Genomic DNA, 19,158 nt, shown 5'->3' with positions numbered 1-19,158 from the left:
GGGATTAAACCAAGGGTCTCACCCAAGCTAGCAAATGCTTTACCATTGATCAACATTCCCAGCCCTTTATAAACTTATTTTGAGACAAGGTTTGACTATATTGCCAAGACTGGCCTCAAACTTTTGATTCTCCTGCCTCAGCCTCCCCAGCACCTGGGGTTACAAGCATGTGGCATCACACCTGGCTTTGTGATTTTCTTGCCAAAAATGCAAAATCTTCTAATAATGAGCAAATATCAGATAAATCTAAATGTACATTATCCTATCAAATAACTGACCAGTACTCTTCAAATGTGTCAAGATCATGAAATACAAGGAAAACCTAAGCAACTGTCACAAATTGGAGGAAACTAAAAGAAATAACAACTAATTACAAATAGAATTCTACAAAATTCTGGAACAGAAAACGCAGCATTGGAAAAGTTGGTCTACAGTTTAATAACATACTAATGTTGGTTACTAGTTTTAATAATTATAGTTATAGGATGTAAGATAAGTATAACAATTTGCTCTGGGCTTGGAGACAGAGTGGACTGAGCAGTTTTGAAACTTTTAGATGGGGAGGGGATCAAAATGGGGAATAAGAGAATAAAAATGACAACATAAACATAAACATATTTCCCATGATATATCCATGCAAACTGAAAAGTTAAAGAAGTGAAGGAATCTAATGCTTTCTCCTGATACAACTGATTTTTGTTTGGTTAATCCACTGTTGTCTACAGAGCCATGCATCATGCATTTAACAATGTGGTTATCCAAATCTCTTTCTTAGTGATTTATTAAAGGTTAAATTTGATGCAATATAAGGTATATGTCTAATGAGGAACTTTTCACAAAGGTTTTTTTTTTTTTTTTTTCCTGACTAAAAACATGCACAGAAGGAGATGGCTTCTTTTGTTCTGGTAGATATTATTGGATCTGCATGGGACATCTGGAACTGTTTAGCCATTTTGTAAGCATAAAGGGAGCTTTCTATGAACAAATCTGGCATGTTTAGTATGGCAGAACCACAAAAGAGAGAGAACAAATTCTGATCATGTTATTGAAATAGTGAATTAATTGACCCTACTGGGGAATAACATACATGAAAATACATAAATTTTCTTTCTGGTTTATGTCAATGAGATGAGATTTTTATGTTACTTGAAGCAGAAACTAACACCCAACAAAATCATTTATGTAACATTTAATTACTCTGGATAAAATTAATTTTGTGTGTACAGTCTGACAGGCTTAAAAATGTACACGTTGAGGATGTTCAAAGAAATATATTTCTTCCATTTAAAAAGACCATAGACCTCTAAGACAAAAATAATGAAATAATATTTGCATATGAAAAGACTTGGAAGCTGGATGCAATATATCATGTCTGTAATCCCAGCTACTCAATAGTCATAAGTCCATGAGTTTGAGCAAAAAAGCGAGACCACATCTCAAAAAATAAAAAATTAATCATTTTTTAAAACAGGAATTGTGATGCCATATCTGGATAAATATAAGAATTTCAATAAAAATCCTGTAAGTGGTATAAACTCTTGACTGTATAAGAATCAGAACAAGGGCTAGGATTATACCTCAGTGGTTGAGCGCTTGCCTCACATGCATGAGGCACTGGGTTTAATCCTCAGCACCACATAAATAAATAAATAAAATAAAGATATTGTGTCCATCTACAACTAAAACAAAAAACAATTTTAAAAAGAAGAGAGAGCAAATAAATGAATGGTAAGACAGTTCAAAGAATTTACCTAGAGCCAGGCATGAGATGCACATCCCCAGTTTCTAGGGAGGCTGAGGCAAGAGGATCAAAAGTTCAAAGCCAGCCTCAGCAACTTGGTGACACCCTGTCTCAAAATAAAAAATAAACAGGGATAGGGATGTGGCTCAATAATTAAGTGCCCCTGGTTCAATCCCCCAGTACCAAAAAAAAAAAAAAATCACCTAGAAAAATTACAAAGATAAGAGCTATAGCAGATGAATTGAAGGACTTTGACCGTGTGTTACATTGTTACATAGATGTTTCTGATGAAAATTGGGAATGATGCGTGGTAATAGCTGAAAAAATTTAAGAATAATTAACTGAATTCCTTAGAAAACCATTTACACTGGGTGCTGTAAAAGATAAATTTAAATTCACAGTACAAAGTACTTTCATGAAACTACAATACATTAAGGAGAAAGAATTTTCAGATTTCAGATACCAAAGAGAAAAAAGAGTTCAGTATATAGGAATGGCACTGATATCTCTCATCAGCAGTAATAGCTGTTGGTACTGATAGAGAAAAAATACCAAAGGCTTTGAGTTTTGTAACCAGCGAGACTATTATTCAAGAATAGGGACAAAATACATTTTCTAAAATGTAAAAGCAAAAAAAAAAAAAAAAAAATCTTTCTCACACACACTACCTAAAAGAATTGTTAATGGATATACTTCAATAACAAGAAAAATTAATCCTGAGGAGGATGGGGTTAATGAAACAGCCATGAGCACTGATTTGAAATCTAGTTTAATTTTACTTGAAATCAGTTATGGGGCTGGGGATGTGGCTCAAGTGGTAGCGCGCTCGCCTGGAATGTGTGCGGCCCGGGTTCGATCCTCAGCACCACATACAAACAAAGATGTTGTGTCCGCCGAAAACTGAAATAAATAAATAAATTTAAAAAAAAAAAAAAAAAAAAAAAAAAAAAAAGAAATCAGTTATGAAAGGAAGAAAGCAGAAAGAAAACAATTTTAGAAAACAATTTTTTGAAACTATGCTGCAAGGGTATACTACTTCTGAACAACTTGGTGTTTAAAAATACAATTATGTTTAAAGGAAAAATTCACACTAGATTTCCAAGTCTGTATTAGCTTATTCATAGTGGACAAATAGCAAAACTTTCACATTAATATCATATGCACAAATGTTGCAATGTATCTTTCAACATCAGTGTTGTAAAAGTAAGCAATACACATTTGATAGGAAGTTAACTTATGGGGAACACTGAAGATTTTTTGAAGATGAGACAGAGTTTCCATATTCTTTTTGGCTCATCTTTGTGTTAAAGTGTTTTTTGGTTGGTTCGTTCTTTGGCTGTGAAACATTATATTCATACTTCTGCATAATGGCAGTAGGGAAGAGTTGTTTTTGCTTCAGGACAGTTGCATGAAACATCCTGCATTTTTGCACTCCCCTTTTATTTTCTCTAGGAAAAAAAAAGCATAACAAATAGGCCAAAAAATTCTCTTAAAAAGAATACAAAGATCCCTAATCATGTTTTTTTAAAAGTTAAAACAGACTATTTTAGGGCTGTAGTTGTAACTCAGTGGTAGAGCACTTAACTAGCATGTGCAAGGCACTGGGATTGATTCTCAGTACCACATAAAAAATAAATAAGGTATGTGTCCATCTGCAACTAAATTTTTTTTTAATGGACTATATTAAAATTGGAAATTTCTGTCTGTAAAAAAAGAAATCCCCTTTAAAGTTGGAAGGCAAATCATTGAAGGGGAGAAAGTATTTATGGTACCTATATCCAACAAAGAACTCAAATCCGAAACATATAAAGAGCAATCCCCAAAGTCAATAAATAGAAGATAGTCATACTAGTTAAAAATTATGTCAGTAGGGGCTGGGGTTGTGGCTCAGAGGTAGAGCACTTGTCTAGCATGCATGAGGCACTGGGTTCGATCCTCAGTACCACATTAAAAAAAAATAAAATGAAATAAAGATTTTGTATCCACCTATAACTAAAAATAAATATTTAAAAAACTTATGTCAGTAAAAAGGCCTCAAACACTTTGTAATAGAGAACAAATATCTTGAAATGTCTTAAAAATAAAGGGGAGAGAACCAGACATGGTGGTGTACACCTATAATCCCAGGAGGCAGGAAGATGTCAAGTTTGGGGCCAGTCTCAGCTATTTAACAAGACCTCCAGTAAATTAGTGGGATCATGTCTCAAAACAGAATAAAAAGCCATGGGGATGTAGGTCAGAGATAAAACACCCCTAGGTTCAATCTCCTGTATCAAATAAATATATACATTTAAATAAATAAATATTTTTTTAAATGGAAGAGAGGACTTCTAATTTTGCTCCAAGAGGAAATAGTCACATTTCTCCATATTCTTCCTTCTAAGAGCAGCTAAAAACTTTGTATCTAATATGTAAAATACATGTTAGAAAAAAAATCTGAGAGGTGGATAGCTGATGGCAGACTGGCTATGGGACTTAGGACCCCAAAATGATACCATAATTTTGTTTTTTGCTTTATGTATACCAGAGTGGTTGCTGAATAAGCATGCAACCCAGAAAATACCAACTGGAGAAGAAAAAAGTCCCCCCAAATCTTGCTTAATCAAAAGGATGAGGAAAAAGGGCTGGGAATGTGGCTCAATAGTAGAGTGCTTGCCGAGTGTGCTAAAGGCCTTGGTTTCAAACCCCAGTAATGCCATTTAAAAAACAACAACAACAACATATATTGTACTTACTTCTACTCCTGTCAGTAAGGACCAAATGGCAAACCTCAACTTCTACCCTGGTCTAGCTCTAATGTGATGTCTGTTCCTAAGATGATAAGAGAAGACTGAATAGTGTTGAGACTTTCATTCCTGCTGGCAGTAAGAAAGCCTATGGTGATCCTGAACTTACAAACCTGCCCAATTGCCCTGAGGCAACCCCCACCTTTCACTTTGTGAGAGAAGTCTGAGTGGGAAGTCAGAAATTTCATCTACCATCCAGTGGTAAGAAGGTGTCCCATTCTTGACTGCAGCATCAACAGAAGCTACCTGGGGAGTAGGAACAAGGCACCCTTACCTTTCCCAGCTAGAATGGTATCAATGGAGGCCTTTTAAAGAGACTGAAATTCTACCAGGCATTTCTTTTTCCCTACCCCTGAGTATCAAAGAAGGCCAAGTGGAGAATCAGGACTTTCACACCTATCTACTAGTAAAGCTCAATTTTCCCTGAATAATGTCTACAGAGGCCTAATAAAATGAAAGATTTAAATAAGATCCAGAGTATTATGTCCAGAGTTTCATAATATACCACCCTAATGTCCAGGATAAATTTTACAAATCTCTTAGCATACCAAGAACCAGGAAAATCTGAACTTGAATAGGAAAAGATAATGAAAAGACACTGACATCAAGATGTCACAGAAGTCATATTTATCTGATAATGATTTTAAAACATCAAAAAAAATGCTTCAATGAGCAATTATAAACATACTTGAAGCAAATTAAAAATAGAAAATCTCAGCAAAGAACAGAAGATACAAAAAAGAACCCAATAGAAAATTTAAACTGGAAAGTACAATAATCAAGTGAAAGATTCAATGAGCTTAAAAGCAAAATGAAGAGGAAAGAGGAAAGAATGAGTGAACTCAAAGACACAACTATAGAAAAACTATCGTATCAGATCTGGACATAGTAGCTCACACCTATAGTTTGAGCACTTAGGAGGCATAGGCAGAAGGATCAATTGAGTCCTGGAGTTCTAGACCAGTGTGGGCTGCACAGCAAAACCTTGTCTCAAAAACCCCCCAAAAAAGAAAAAGAAGTGACTTGATCTGATCAACAGAGAAAATATGATTAGTTCAAGTGAACAGAACCTCACAGACATGAGGCAACATAATAAAAGATCTAACAATTATGCTATCAAAGTCTCAGAAGGCAAGGAGAAACTTAGTGAGGCTTGAAACAATGGCTGAACATTTCCCACATTTTGTAAAAAAAAAAAAAAAAGCATAAATCAAGATATGCAAAAAACTGAGTGAATACTGGCTCTGAATAGGATGAGAATCAGAGTAGATGACCAGAGAGAAGTGACCCAACATTTTTTAATTGCTCAAAGAACTGTCAGACCTGAATCGTGTATCTAGCAAAATTACCCAATAGGACTCATGGGGAAATAATACCATTCTGGATGAAGGAAAAGAGACTTACTCTAAAAGAATGACTGAAGAATGTTATGGAAACATGAAATCATAAAAGATGAAGATCAGGAAGGAAGAAAAAATGACAGAAAAAAACAAAAATATGACCAAATACAATAGATGTTTCTTGAAGTTTCTAAGTTATGTGTGAATGGTTGAGTCAAAAAGTATAAGAGTGAGATTGGAAGAATTGTCCATGACAAAGCATCTACTTATTATGCACAAGACCCTGGATTCAAACCTCAGGACAAATACACACACACACACACATGATTTTTTTTTTGTTGTTGTTCTTTTAGACATACATGACAGTGGAGTGTATTTTGACATACTATACATACATGGAGTATGACTTATATAATTAGGATCCTCTTCTTGTGGTTGTACATGATATGGAGTTATCCTGGTCATGTGTTCATATATAAGGATAGGAAAGTTATATCTTATTCATGCTAGTATCTTTCCTGTTCCCCTCCATCCTCCCTTCCCTTCATTCCCCTTTGTTAAATCTGATGGATTTCTATTCTCCCCCTCTCCACCCTCCTTTGTTGTGGGTTAACATCCATATATCGGAGAGAACATATGGTCTTTGATTTTTTGGGACTGGCTTATTTCACTTATGATATTCTCCAGTTCCATCCATGTACCAGCAAATGCCATAATTCCATTCTTCTTTATGGGTAATATTCCATTGTGTATATAAACCACATTTTCTTTATCAATTCATCTGTTGAAGGGTATCTATGTTCGTTCCAAAGCTTAGCTATTGTGAATTAAGCTGCTATAAACATTGAGGTGGCTGCATCTTTGTAATATGATGATTTTAAGTTCTTTGGGTCTTAACCAAGGAATGCAATAACAGGATCAAATGGTACTTCTATTCCAAGTTTTCTATGGAATCTCTGTACTGCTTTCCAGAGTGGTTGCATCAGTTTGCAGTCCCACCAGCAATTTATGAGTGAACCTTCTTCACATCCTCACCAACATTTATTGTTACATATATTCTTGATAAAAGCACTCCATTCTGACTATAGTGATATGAAATTTCAGTGTAGTTTAATTTGCATTCCTCTAATTACTAGGGATATTGAACATTTTTCATGTATTTGTTAACCATTCATATTTTTTTCTTCTGTGATGTGCTTATTCAATTCCTTTGCCCATTTATTGATTGGGTTATTTGGTTTTTGATGTTAAGTTTTTTTGAAATTTTTATATGTCCTGAAGATAAATGCTCTGAGGTGCAGGTGGCAAAGATTTTCTTCCATTCTGTAGGCTCTCTGTTCATGTTCTTGACTGTTTCCTTTTTTGCGAAGAGCTTTTTAGTTTGATACCATTCCATTTATTTATTCTTGATTTTACTCCTATTCTTTAGCAGTCTCATTGAGGTAGTCAGTTCCTAAACCAACATGATGGAGATTTGGACCTACTTCTTGTAGTAGGAATAGGATCTGTGGTCTAATGCCTGGGTTCTTGATCCACTTTTCCACTTTAAGTTGAATTTTGTGCAGGGTGAGAGATAGGAGTGCAATCATTCCTATGTCATTTTTTAATGATGTAGAGGAAATATTTAAGACAATTACACTCATAGGGAAGGGCAAATAAAAAAAGGGAAGTAAAATTTTACTTCAAAGTGGTGAAATATGATAACCTGTAGACTCTGATAAGTTATGTGTTTACATTATATGTTATGTAAGTGTCATTAATAAAGCAACCAACCTCTCTATATAAGGATTGTATAGAGGTTTTATATATATATAAATAAAATGTACTAAGAAACCCCTAGGTAAAAACTGAATTGAAATTCTAAAAAAAATGCGTAACCGGCTCACAGCAAAGGAGGAAAAAATACACATACATACATAGAGAAGTAAAAAATGGAGAAGAAAAATAAATAAAATGGTAGACTTACATCTTAAACAATCAATAATTACATTAAATGTAAATAGTCTAGGGGCTATGACTGTGGCTCAGTTGTAGAGCACTTGCCTAGCATGTGTGAGGCACTGGATTTTATTCTCAGCACCACATAAAAATAAATAAAATAAAGGCACATCAACAATTTTAAAAAAAGATATATCAATTAAAAGACAGAAATGGTAAAGTAGATTGGAAAAAAATGACCCAACTATATGCAATAGCCTTATGTTGAATTTTAAAAGGCCAATCTTAAAAGGTTACTATGATAGTCAATTTAAGTGTCAACTTGACTGGACTGGGAGCTGCCTAGAGAATTGATAAAGCCTTCCTGCTAGATGTGTCTGTAAGGTTGTTTTCAGAAAAGATTGGTGGTACATGAGCAAATTTGAGTGGGTAACAGTAGGCCTCAATGTGGGCAGGCATGGGGTGGGCGAAGCAGTGTATGTTTCTCCTGCTTCTACTCTTGGACATAAGAGTCCAGGTTCTTTGACTTATGGGTTCTGGGACTTGCAGCATTGGTCCTCCATGGGTTCTTGGCCTTTTTGACTTGAAGTGGGGGCATCTTGGTCTCCCTGGTTCTGAGGCTACTAGCTTCTTTGATGTTCCCGTTTGCAGAAGACATGTTTTGGAATTTTTCAGCTTCTGTGATTGTGTGAAGCCAATAATCTCCTAATAAATCCCCTCTTAAATATATACATTCCCTTGGTTCTGTTTTTTGGAAAACTCTGATTATTACAATCACATGCTGTATAATTCCATTTATATAATAGTCTGTAAATGATAAAATTATAGGGATGGAAAATAGATTAGTCATTACCAGATTTAAAGATGGTATGATGGAAAGAAGTATGATTAAAGAGGTAACATGGGGGAGTTTGCTGATGATAGACTGCTCTTTGCCTTAATTACAATGTTGTTTACATGTGATAAAATTACATAGAAATATACATACATTGTATCAATGTTAATTTTCTGGGTTTTGTATTGCATTGTAGTTACCTAAGATGTAACCATTGGGGGGAACTGAGTGAGGAGGTACTTGTAACTTTCTCTGTACTAACTTTGCAATTTCTTGTTAATCTATCATTCCTTAAAGATTTTAAAAAGTCTAAAAAGGAGTGACTTTAAAGCATTAGAATAAAAAGAGACTATAAAATAAACGAATTTCAAGAAGAAGCACAAAGATCTTCAAGAAATGAAAAGTTTAATCCTAAAATTAAAAACTCAATGAATGAATTAAAGAATAGACTAGACAGGTGAAAAGATAATGAGGGAAATGGAAGATCTGATACAAATATAAAGGAGCATATATAGATGAAGATTAAAACATGAAATATTTTAAGAGATATGGGAAATAGAAAAAAAGGGTCATATACATATAAAAATAAATGTCCTATCTGGGAAGAGGGTAAGAATGAAAAAAAAAGGGCTATATTCAAAGAGTTGGTAGCTGAGAAATTCATAGACCTGATGAAGAAATTAAATACTCAAATTTAGGAAGCATAGGGAATCACAAAAAAGAGTTTTAAAAAATCTACATTCAGGCTGGGTGTGGTGGCCTATACCTGTAATCCCAATGGCTTGGGAGGTGGAGGCAGGAGGATCGAAAGTTCCAAGTCGAGCCTCAACAATTTAGGGAGGCGTTAAGCAACTCAGTGAGACCCTGTCTTAATAAAATACAAAATATGGCTAGGGATATGGCTCAGTGGTCAAGTGCCCCTGTGTTCAATCCCGGTATCCAAAAAAAAAAAATTGCATTTAAAAGATCCACATTCAAATATATTATAGTAAAAATTTAGAACACTAGCTAGGCTCAGTGGTACCTGCCCATAATCCCAGCAACTCAAAAGGCTAAGGCAGAAGGATTGCAAATTTAAAGCCAGCCTCAGCAACTCAGTAAGGTCCTATGCAACTTAAAAATAAAAAAGGGCTGGAGATGTGGTTCAGTGGGTAAGCAATCCTGGGTTCAATCCTCAGTAAAAAATAAAATAAAATAAAATAAAATAAACAACAACAACAAAACAGGGTAGAAACAAGAAAGAAAAAAATATCCTACCAATTAGACTGACATCAGATTTAAGAACCACAAAACTAACTAGTGAATTGGTATTTTCAAAGTGTATATTAGCTATTTTATCATTTAAAAACAAAGGCAAAATAAAACATTTTAGATAAATAAAAACAACTGAAGTTCTTAACAGCATCTGAAAGAATTAAGTATGCTTTATTGAAGGAAGAAAGTGAACATGAAAGGGAGATAGGTCTAAGTTAAAGAAATAGTTTATTAAAAAGAGCTAAATGTATTTAAATTCTATAAATATTTATAAAATATAATTTGGGATTTTATTGAGCTGTGCTGTGTGACTCTGCAGGATCATACACAACAGCTTGGTAGAGGTGGGATGGATTGGGAAATAAGAATGAAATTCCCAGGAGGCAATTATATGTGCATAAAAGCATTTTAAAATGTGTATTGTTTACTAGGAAATTTGAGATACTGAAAAACTTAGGGTTCAATTAATTATACTTGTGAAGATTTAAGAAAAATGATTAAAAGAAAATAGAGTGAACAACTTTAAAACGAATAGTGGAAAAAGTGAATTTTAAAAATACCAAGATCCTTTAATCAAAGGAAAATAGAAAAGAAAGAAATACAAATTAAGTTAGAGAAAGCAGAAAAAATAGCACAAAATAATTTGATAAAACTTAATACCAAATCTTACTTTGAATGTAGATGCAAAATCCAAAATAAAGTAACAAAAAAATAATTCATACTTGTAGTAACTATAATTTCATTCCTTTCCTCTTAGTATTAGTGTTATTATTGTCAGATATTTTATTTCTATTGTGGAAATCTTTTTTCTCCAGTACTGTGGATTGAACCTAGGCTCTACACATGCTAGACAAGCACTGAACCACTCAACTGCATTACTGGCTCTTTTTATGTTGAGACAGAATCTCACCAAGTTTCCCAGATTGTCTTTTAACTTGCCATCCTCTTGCCTCAGTCTCTCCACTAGCTAGGAATAGGGGTGTGTGCCACCATTCCTGGCTAGCTTGACTTTAAAAGAGATTATTATAATTAAAAAAACTGACACGGGTTAATTTTAGTAAATATTTTATTCATATTTGAAGCAAAAGGACAATATTCCTGGTTGTTCCAGCATAGTCCCAGTTTATACTTGTGTCCATATAATTATTAATATTGCTATTTATAAATATTCAAGCATATATAATGTTTCTGAAAGAGTTGTGTTAAAATCTCCTACTATCCTCTACTTTTTTAGATTTATCTGTTTCTGCCATTAATGTCATTTTGCTTTATAAAATTTTGGATTATGTAGGTGGAAACAATACCTTTATTTTATTTATTTATATGTGGTGCTGAGGATCCAACCCAGTGCCTCACACGTGTTAGATGAGCGCTGTACCGCAGAGCCACAATGCCAGCCCCGGTTTATGTTTTTATGTACCAAAAATGGAGACTTGCTATACTTTCCTGGAAAATTGAATCCTGAATTAATATTAGGTATCCATTATTTTATTAATACTGTTTTGGCTTAAAAATAACTTTTTCTGTATCAATATATCTATAGCAGCTTGACTTTTTTTTTTTCCTTTTTACTGGCACATTTCCTTTATTTGTATTTATGGTAAGCAAACATCTTCCCCCCCCCAATGATTCCTTCTTATGATATGGATGTTTTTGTGTTTTCCCCTTTCCATTGAGTGTAGGCTGAAATTTGTGACTTGCTCGTAATGAATAAATACAGCAAAGGGATGGTACAACACTTCTGAGATAAGTTACAGAAGGCAGTGAATTCTGTCTCGCTGGCACTCTTATTCTTACTCTTTGCTTTCTTTAATGAAACCAACATACATATTATGATCTTCCACATGTAGAGGTCCATGTATTAATAAACTAAAAGTGGCTGGCTACTGAAAAACAACTGCTGAGGAAGTAAATATTGCCAATAATGACTGAGAACTTGGAAGTGGACCCTGACCCAGCTGAATCTTGAGATGTCTACAGCCCTGGCCAACAATTGATTATAACCTGTGAGAGTCCTTAGCACAGATAACCCATCCAAGCTGCACCCCAACCCCATAGAAACTATGAAGTAATAAATGTGTTTTGCTTTAAGTTGCTAAGTTTTAGGATATTTTGTTATGGAGCAGTATATTAGTCTAGCATTTATGTAATTATTGATATATTTAGAATTGAATCTGCAATCAGTCAGATGTAAATATGTTTTCTATTTGTCTGACTGGTTTTATGTTCCCTTATCTTCTTTTGAATATTTTTTATGTATTTTTGCTATCTACTAACTTTGTTGGTACACATTCTTTTGCTGTTCTACTTAATGATTTCTTTAGAGATTAAAGCATGAATGTGTTTAACAGCAATATATCAATCCTAGGACACTTTACCACATTTTTCCCCTCCCAACTGCTGTACTATGCCATAATTCATTTTAATTGCTTATATATTTAAAACTTCAGAAGTGATTGTTGTTGTTATTATTATTATTATTTTATATTATAGGTAGTCATTTAAATTTACCCATGTACTTATCAATTTGTTAGTCTTTATTCCTTCCTAAAGATCTGGTCTTCCAACTAGGATCGTTTCCCTTAGTCTGAGAAATAATCCCTTTAGTATTTCTTATAATTTGAATGTGCTGCCAACAAATTGTTCCAGATTTAGATTTTCTCAAAATATTTTTAGTTGATGTTCTTTTTTGTTGGATATTTTAATTGGAAATTTTAGCTTGACATTTTCAAGGTACCATTAAATTGATGAGACGTCAGTTGTGCTGTTTCCCCCCTTTTAATGTAATATTTCTAGCTTCTTTTTAGATTTTCTCAATGGACATTTTTAGCTATTATCTCTGCAGATATTTTTCTGCCCTAATCCCTCTTCCTCAATTGGAAAAGCCAATTGCATTTTAGACCTTTTTTCTATATTTCCCACTCATACATCTCTTATAATCTTTTCTATATTTTACATTCATTTTTTATCTTCGAGCTTCTTTTTAAATATTTTATTCTGAGCCATCTTCCAGTTTGTTCTCTTTTCATTTGTCTAATTTATTATTACATTTATACTTTGAGTTTTAATGCTATTTAATAATTTTTTTTTGATTCTAGAATCTGTTTTTTTTTTTAGCTTATAGTTTTCTGTTGAAATTCTTGGTCTTATCTTTGAAACATAGTTATTTTAAGTCTATGTTTGATAACTACTATATCTAGACTTCCTGTATATTTCCATTACATGTGATTTGTTGTTTTTGTTTTCCATGCTGGGGAGTGAACCTGGGCCTTACATATGCAAGGCAAATGCTCTAGTACTGACCTACATTCCCTGCATTTGCTGTTTTTAATCATAGATTTATGTCTTCAGATTTTATTTATATTCTATTATTATGTGTAGTACCTTGTGAGTATTGAGACTTGGTGTGATAAACAAGAAAAATACCACCTACTTATAATTGCTACCAGAATGTGCAGTGGGACAGTATACAATTGAATTCTTGGGGGACTACTTTAGTTTGTATGGTTTACAGAATGACTTCAATGGCAAATAATAAAACAGCAGACCCAATTGTATGTAAATAACAGTTTTTTTTTTTTTTTGGTCATATCACTTCCTTAGTTGATTTAATGGCTTAAGAATATGGGGGCTCTGAGTGGTTTCTCTAATTCTGTTAGTCTTTCCTTCATTGTAGCAACATGGCTGCAGAAGTTCTAAGCACTTTTTATGACAATTACTAATGCTGAAAAAAAAGTAGAGGATATTTACACAAGAGTTCTTCTTTTATTTTGCTCTCTTTCTTTTCAGTATTAAAATATTTCCAGAAATTTTATAGCAAAGTTTCCCTTAATTCTCTCTTATACTTTTCATTTTTTAATAATTTGTTAAATTTCATTAAATAATGTGAAAACAACAATCTTTTCCTTTATGCTTTGCAACTTTGCATTTATTTAAGATATCCTACAATAGTCTTTTAAAATATTAGAAAATGTTTCTTTTCACTGTATCAAATTGAAACCCACTTTATTGAAAGAATAAAATGTATAGCAAGTGTATGGAATTTTTTTTTAATGTGTTGATTCTGGTTTTCATGTCTCAGAGGTAGAATAAATAATTCATCCCCTTAGAGATGGTTACTTGCTGCAATTTAATAATTCTAAGCAAGTATAAAATGAGAATTATTCCATTTTTTTTCTGAAAATACAACCAGTTTAATTTTAAGAAATACTGTGGCTTTTAACTTAAATTTTTAAATTTAATTTACATGTTAATGTTTTAAAAATTCAGAGTCTCTGTTCTTTGTCTCTACAAGTTCTTCAGTCCCTGGCTCTCAAATTTCTCTGCCTTTTCTTCTATTTTTCAGTCTTTGAAATATATATATATTTCTTCCTCTCCCAACTTGTATTCATTTATCTTTAGTTTTCTAAATGGCCTCTTTTTTTTTTTTTTTTTTTTAGGTGTATCTAGGGTGTTTGTTCTTAACTGTATTCTCATAATCTTCTATCTTGCAATTAAATAAAGTCAGAAAGGGAAAGGTAGAAGAAAAATATTTGAAAGAAAAAGATCACTGAAAATTTTAAGGGATTTTAGATTTTAAAAAATTTCTACTGGGCTGGAGTTGTGGCTCAGAGGTAGAGCGTTTACCTAGCATGCATGAGGCACTGGGTTCGATCCTCAGCACCACATACAGATAAAATAAAGATATTGTGTACACCTATAATTAAACAACTAATAAATATTTTTTAAAAATTTAAAAAAATAATTTCTAGTGCAATTATAACTCATTCAGAGTTTAGTTTAAGTTTATTTCATCTATTTCATTAAAAAATAATATACAGTTCTATCACAAAACCATTTTCTTGCTCTTAGAAGTACTAAATATAGTATTGATATGGCAAGATATTAATAAAGGATGTATAAAGCAAGAAAAAACATGAGGGAGAACCAATAGATTAAAAAAAAAATTTTAGGGGATGTAGGGGGATTGAGGAGATGTTGGTTAGAGAATATGAAATTTCACTTAAGAGAATTAAGTTCAAGAGATCTATTGTACATCAGGGTTAATGTAGGTAATAACATACTGAACACTTGAAAATTGCAAAATAGATTTTTAGTGTTCTCACCACACAAAAAAACGATATGTGAGGTGATACATATGCTAAATAGCTTGTTTTTGTCATTCCACCATGTATGTTTACATATATATCATGTTGTGCACCATAAATATATATAATTTTTAGTAGTTGATTAAAATAAAATGAAAAATATAGAGACTAAAAATATGATGGTTCCATTGTCAAGTTCACCTTGTGAAATGTCATTAGAATTCTCACTTATCATCAAACTATGTACTTATTTATCCGTTTTTTTCTAAATGAATATTCTACACCAATCAAAAGTTTACTTGAAAAACAGATAAAAGATTATAGGCAGGAAGCTGAGGCAGGAGGATTGCAAGTTTAAAGACAGCCTCAGCAACTTAGGGATACTGATTACATTGGTGATCATTATACTTTTCCTACTTTTGTATATCTTCGAATTTTTCTATAATACAATTAAAGTGTTCACATACACACATATATTTAAAACTGACATTTCATCATTACTCACACTAATAATTTTTTATCCTTACAGTTCTTAATCATGTAGAGACAAGGAATCTGTTGGAAATTTTTCATTACTCTGTTTAGACGCAGGATGGCACTCTTTGAATAAGTAATTAGCCAAAGTTCCTTTCTCTCTGAATATGCTCCTTTACAATTGTTGCCACTTCCTAGGGCAGTTTATCTTGTATGAAAGTAAAAACTTTTCCGGTAGCTTATATAGATTACTACTGACACGGTAACTTCATTTTTCTGTGCTGGCTGCACTGATCTACTGCCAGTTCTTGGAAATTTAAGGGAAAGTTTAGTTTGTCTGTTTAACAGGTGATTCTATGCAAAACCAGCTCACTCTTAAGATTTTTGCTATTTAAAATTATTATGAGACTTAGCCACCTCATATTTTACACACACACACACACACACACACACACACACACATACCAATGAACCATTTTTATATTAAATTGTTGATTTCAACCACAGAACAAATTCCTATGTTTTATATGGCATTTGGCCAGATACTACTGATTAAGGTCAAGATGAGACTATTAGCTATGTGGACAGATGCTTTCCCCTTTCAACCCTCAAAGAAGGTTGACTGTTTGTTATTGGACATTCAGTCTGATTCATGCCTTGTTTTAGCCAAAACTATTCATGGATTCACCAAAAGAATTACACCTACTACCTCCGGCGTAGGAAGAGGAAAAAAAAAATCAAATGGGCAATAATGTTAGCAGGAGCTAGAAATTTAAGAGCCAGTATTTAGAAAGGTCCTCCTCCCTCTCCCCTTCCCTCCGGTCCAATTCCCCTTGCTGGTTCTGGCCATCGGAAATTGACTTGGCGTTAACTAAAGACTGGAATTTCAAGGCGTCAATTTTCCCCTCCCCCAAGCCTCGGAAACTCTTAAAACAGCTCCCTACCCTGCACTCCACTGTAGAGACGATAAATGATGCAGCAGATCACACCACTGAAAGGCAACATTTGTTCTGAGCTATTTTCATGGGTTTTTTTTTCCCTCTTTCTGATTTGTGTGCCAGACTGTTTGCTTCCTTAGGACATGAAAAATACATTGGGCATTTTCTTCCCCAGTTTAAAGCCTGGGTTTTTCTCCTAGCAAATGAAAGTGAAAGTGCTACATTGTAGTGGTATTTTATCTTTAAAGGCTGGACTGGCAGCTGGTGTGTATGGGGGTGGGGGTAGGAGGGAGAGATCTGAAAGCTTGAAGAACCAGTTTTGAGGTTTTGTTTATCTTGAGATCTCAGCAGGGTCTCTCTCCCCCCTCTTACCTTTTTTTTTTGGGGGGGGGGAGGGTGGAGGGAGTCTGATTTCGTGTTTATTTTCATTTGGGCAGTCATTGAAGTTTCATTCATTTTAGTACTGACCTAAAAAAAAAAATTAAAAAAAAAAAAGACACTTGTAGCTTTCCCTGGTTGCACTTTAAAACACCATCCAGTCTCACCCTCATCTGGAAATAATGCAAGCTTCTTTCTTCCCCGCTCCCTCCTCCCTGCTTTTTTTTTTTTTTCTTTTAAAGCCCTACATAACCTGAAGTCGATAATCAGATGGAAAATGTGCAGGTCTTAGTTTACTTTCCTTTTTGGTGGTAACCTTACTTGTTGAAGTATATATAAAACACAGAGGCGTTTTGAACACATGTAGCTACCGAGTCTTGAAATCTGTCTGCTCTACGGATCTAAAGTTTGCTGTGTTTCCTCAAAGGCAATGTTTATGTGTAACTTTTATCATTTTTTTACTGTAGGAATTTTTTTTTAAATAGTGAATAACACCAAAGATCTTTACAGTGACATTAGTTCATCTAAAATCACTCATCCTCTGCCTCCCCCTTTCCTTTTTCCAAGAAACACTAGGTTAGAATTTCTAAAAGAGGTTAGAGGAGGAGGAAAAGAGGCAGAGTGGGTTAGGGGAGAGAGGTTAGAGGGGCCAGAATTTCTCTCATTCACAGGGTGGAAAAGTTGACATTGTCTAAGCCCTTCTGAATGGCTGGTAGTTTGTTACCCCGATTGTACCTCTACTTCCCCTCCCCCTCCACGTGACGACCCAGGACACATGCGCACCCGACGCAGCCCAGGCACATCTGCAGACTGACGTCAGTGTGCTCTGCCTCTGAGGAAAAAGCTGCCAAAATTTTCTTCTCCAATTCAAGTTGGCTGGGGGCCGGTAGTGAGATCTAGGGCTACTTCAACAAAACTTTGCTGCCCTTCCTGCTCCTCTTGTCTTCTTTTCTCCTGATACCTTTTGATGCTCTGCACATGTTATTTGCATAGCAAAGGCACTAAGCTGTCCAGGAAGAGAAGGCACCACTTCCACCCCCAATAAGTCTTTTCCCCCTTTCTTTCTTTTGCCTTTCTTTTTTTGGGGGGCGGGGGGGCGGTGAGGAAGAGAAAGGGGGTTTGCAAAGGCACATCTCAGGTTGATAGCCTGGATGTATTGAAGGCATCTCTTTTTTTGCCAAATCGGAAAGTCCGTTCTCTAAAGCCCGGGTTAGCCAGACTATAAGGTTTTATTCTGGCTGCAGAATAACTGGCTGGTGTGGCTTTGCAAAGGAGGGGGGAGGCAAAAAAAAAAAAAAAAGTTAGTAGAGGAGAGGGAGTACGTGAGTCGTCCAGTGCAAATCTCTATTGTTTGAAACTTACTTTTTATCAGAATTTGAAGATGAAAACGGTAAGGAAGACTTCACAATATTCAATGAAACCTTTTTTTTTTTTTAAACTTGTGCTTTGCTTGTCTTCCAAATAACGCTTAGAAAACCTCTCTCTCTCTCTCTCTCTCTCTCTCTCTCTGTCTCTGTGTGTGTGTGTGTGTGTGTGTGTGTGTGTGTGTGTGTTATGTCAAGGAGTGAGCTTGACTGAACTCATTTTACAGATAGAAATCTTTTTAACTCTAGACTAGTGTTTGGAGGCGTTGTAGAATTCTGGGACTTGCAAGTATTTTGTCATGCAAAATACGTTTACTATATGAATATACATGTTTTGTCAAGTGGACTTGATTATGATTATTGTGGTCCTTTAACTATTCACCAAATAGTGATGGAGAAAGCAATAATGATGTGTGTGTTTTAAATTGATTTCCAGTTTTCCTAAAGAAAAGCCTTTTCATTTTATAGTTTTATGTCAGTGTCTTAAGTGTTCAGACAAGTGCATATTTTATGCCTGGGCTCAGAGGGTAGCAATAATGTGCTAGCTGTAGCCCTGATGCTCTAGGATATGTTAAGCTCTTAATAGGCTAATCAAAGAGATGGAAGCGTGTGTTTTTGATTTACTTTTGGCCACTTGGGACGTGCTAGACTCAACCCTCTGGAGCATTGTTTATCAGGGTATGTCTGTATACATGTGTATGGGACCAAAGTTCAGGGATTGCAGAGAGAGACAGAGAGCAAGAGTACTGGAGGGAGTATTAGAAAGCCTCTTTCTGATAATCAGTGCTACAATTTCTGTCTTTGATAATTTCTTCCCTTGTTATAGTAGAGGCAAAGGGAGCAAGAAGGTGAGAAAGCGCACTGAGAGGGAACAAGAGAGTGAGTTTCTTACTCTTGTTTTTATTTGAGCTGCCGGTGCAACGCGTTTGGGCCAAATGCCAACTGTCTGGGTCACACGCGTTTTATCCAAATAGATTTAGCGCTGCTGTCTGGAAATGGGCTGCTGAATGTTAACTTTAGGAT

The sequence above is a fragment of the Urocitellus parryii genome, chromosome 1 (assembly GCF_045843805.1).
Source record: "Urocitellus parryii isolate mUroPar1 chromosome 1, mUroPar1.hap1, whole genome shotgun sequence".
Lineage (NCBI taxonomy): Eukaryota > Metazoa > Chordata > Mammalia > Rodentia > Sciuridae > Urocitellus > Urocitellus parryii.
Note: the sequence above shows the minus strand (reverse complement) of the source record.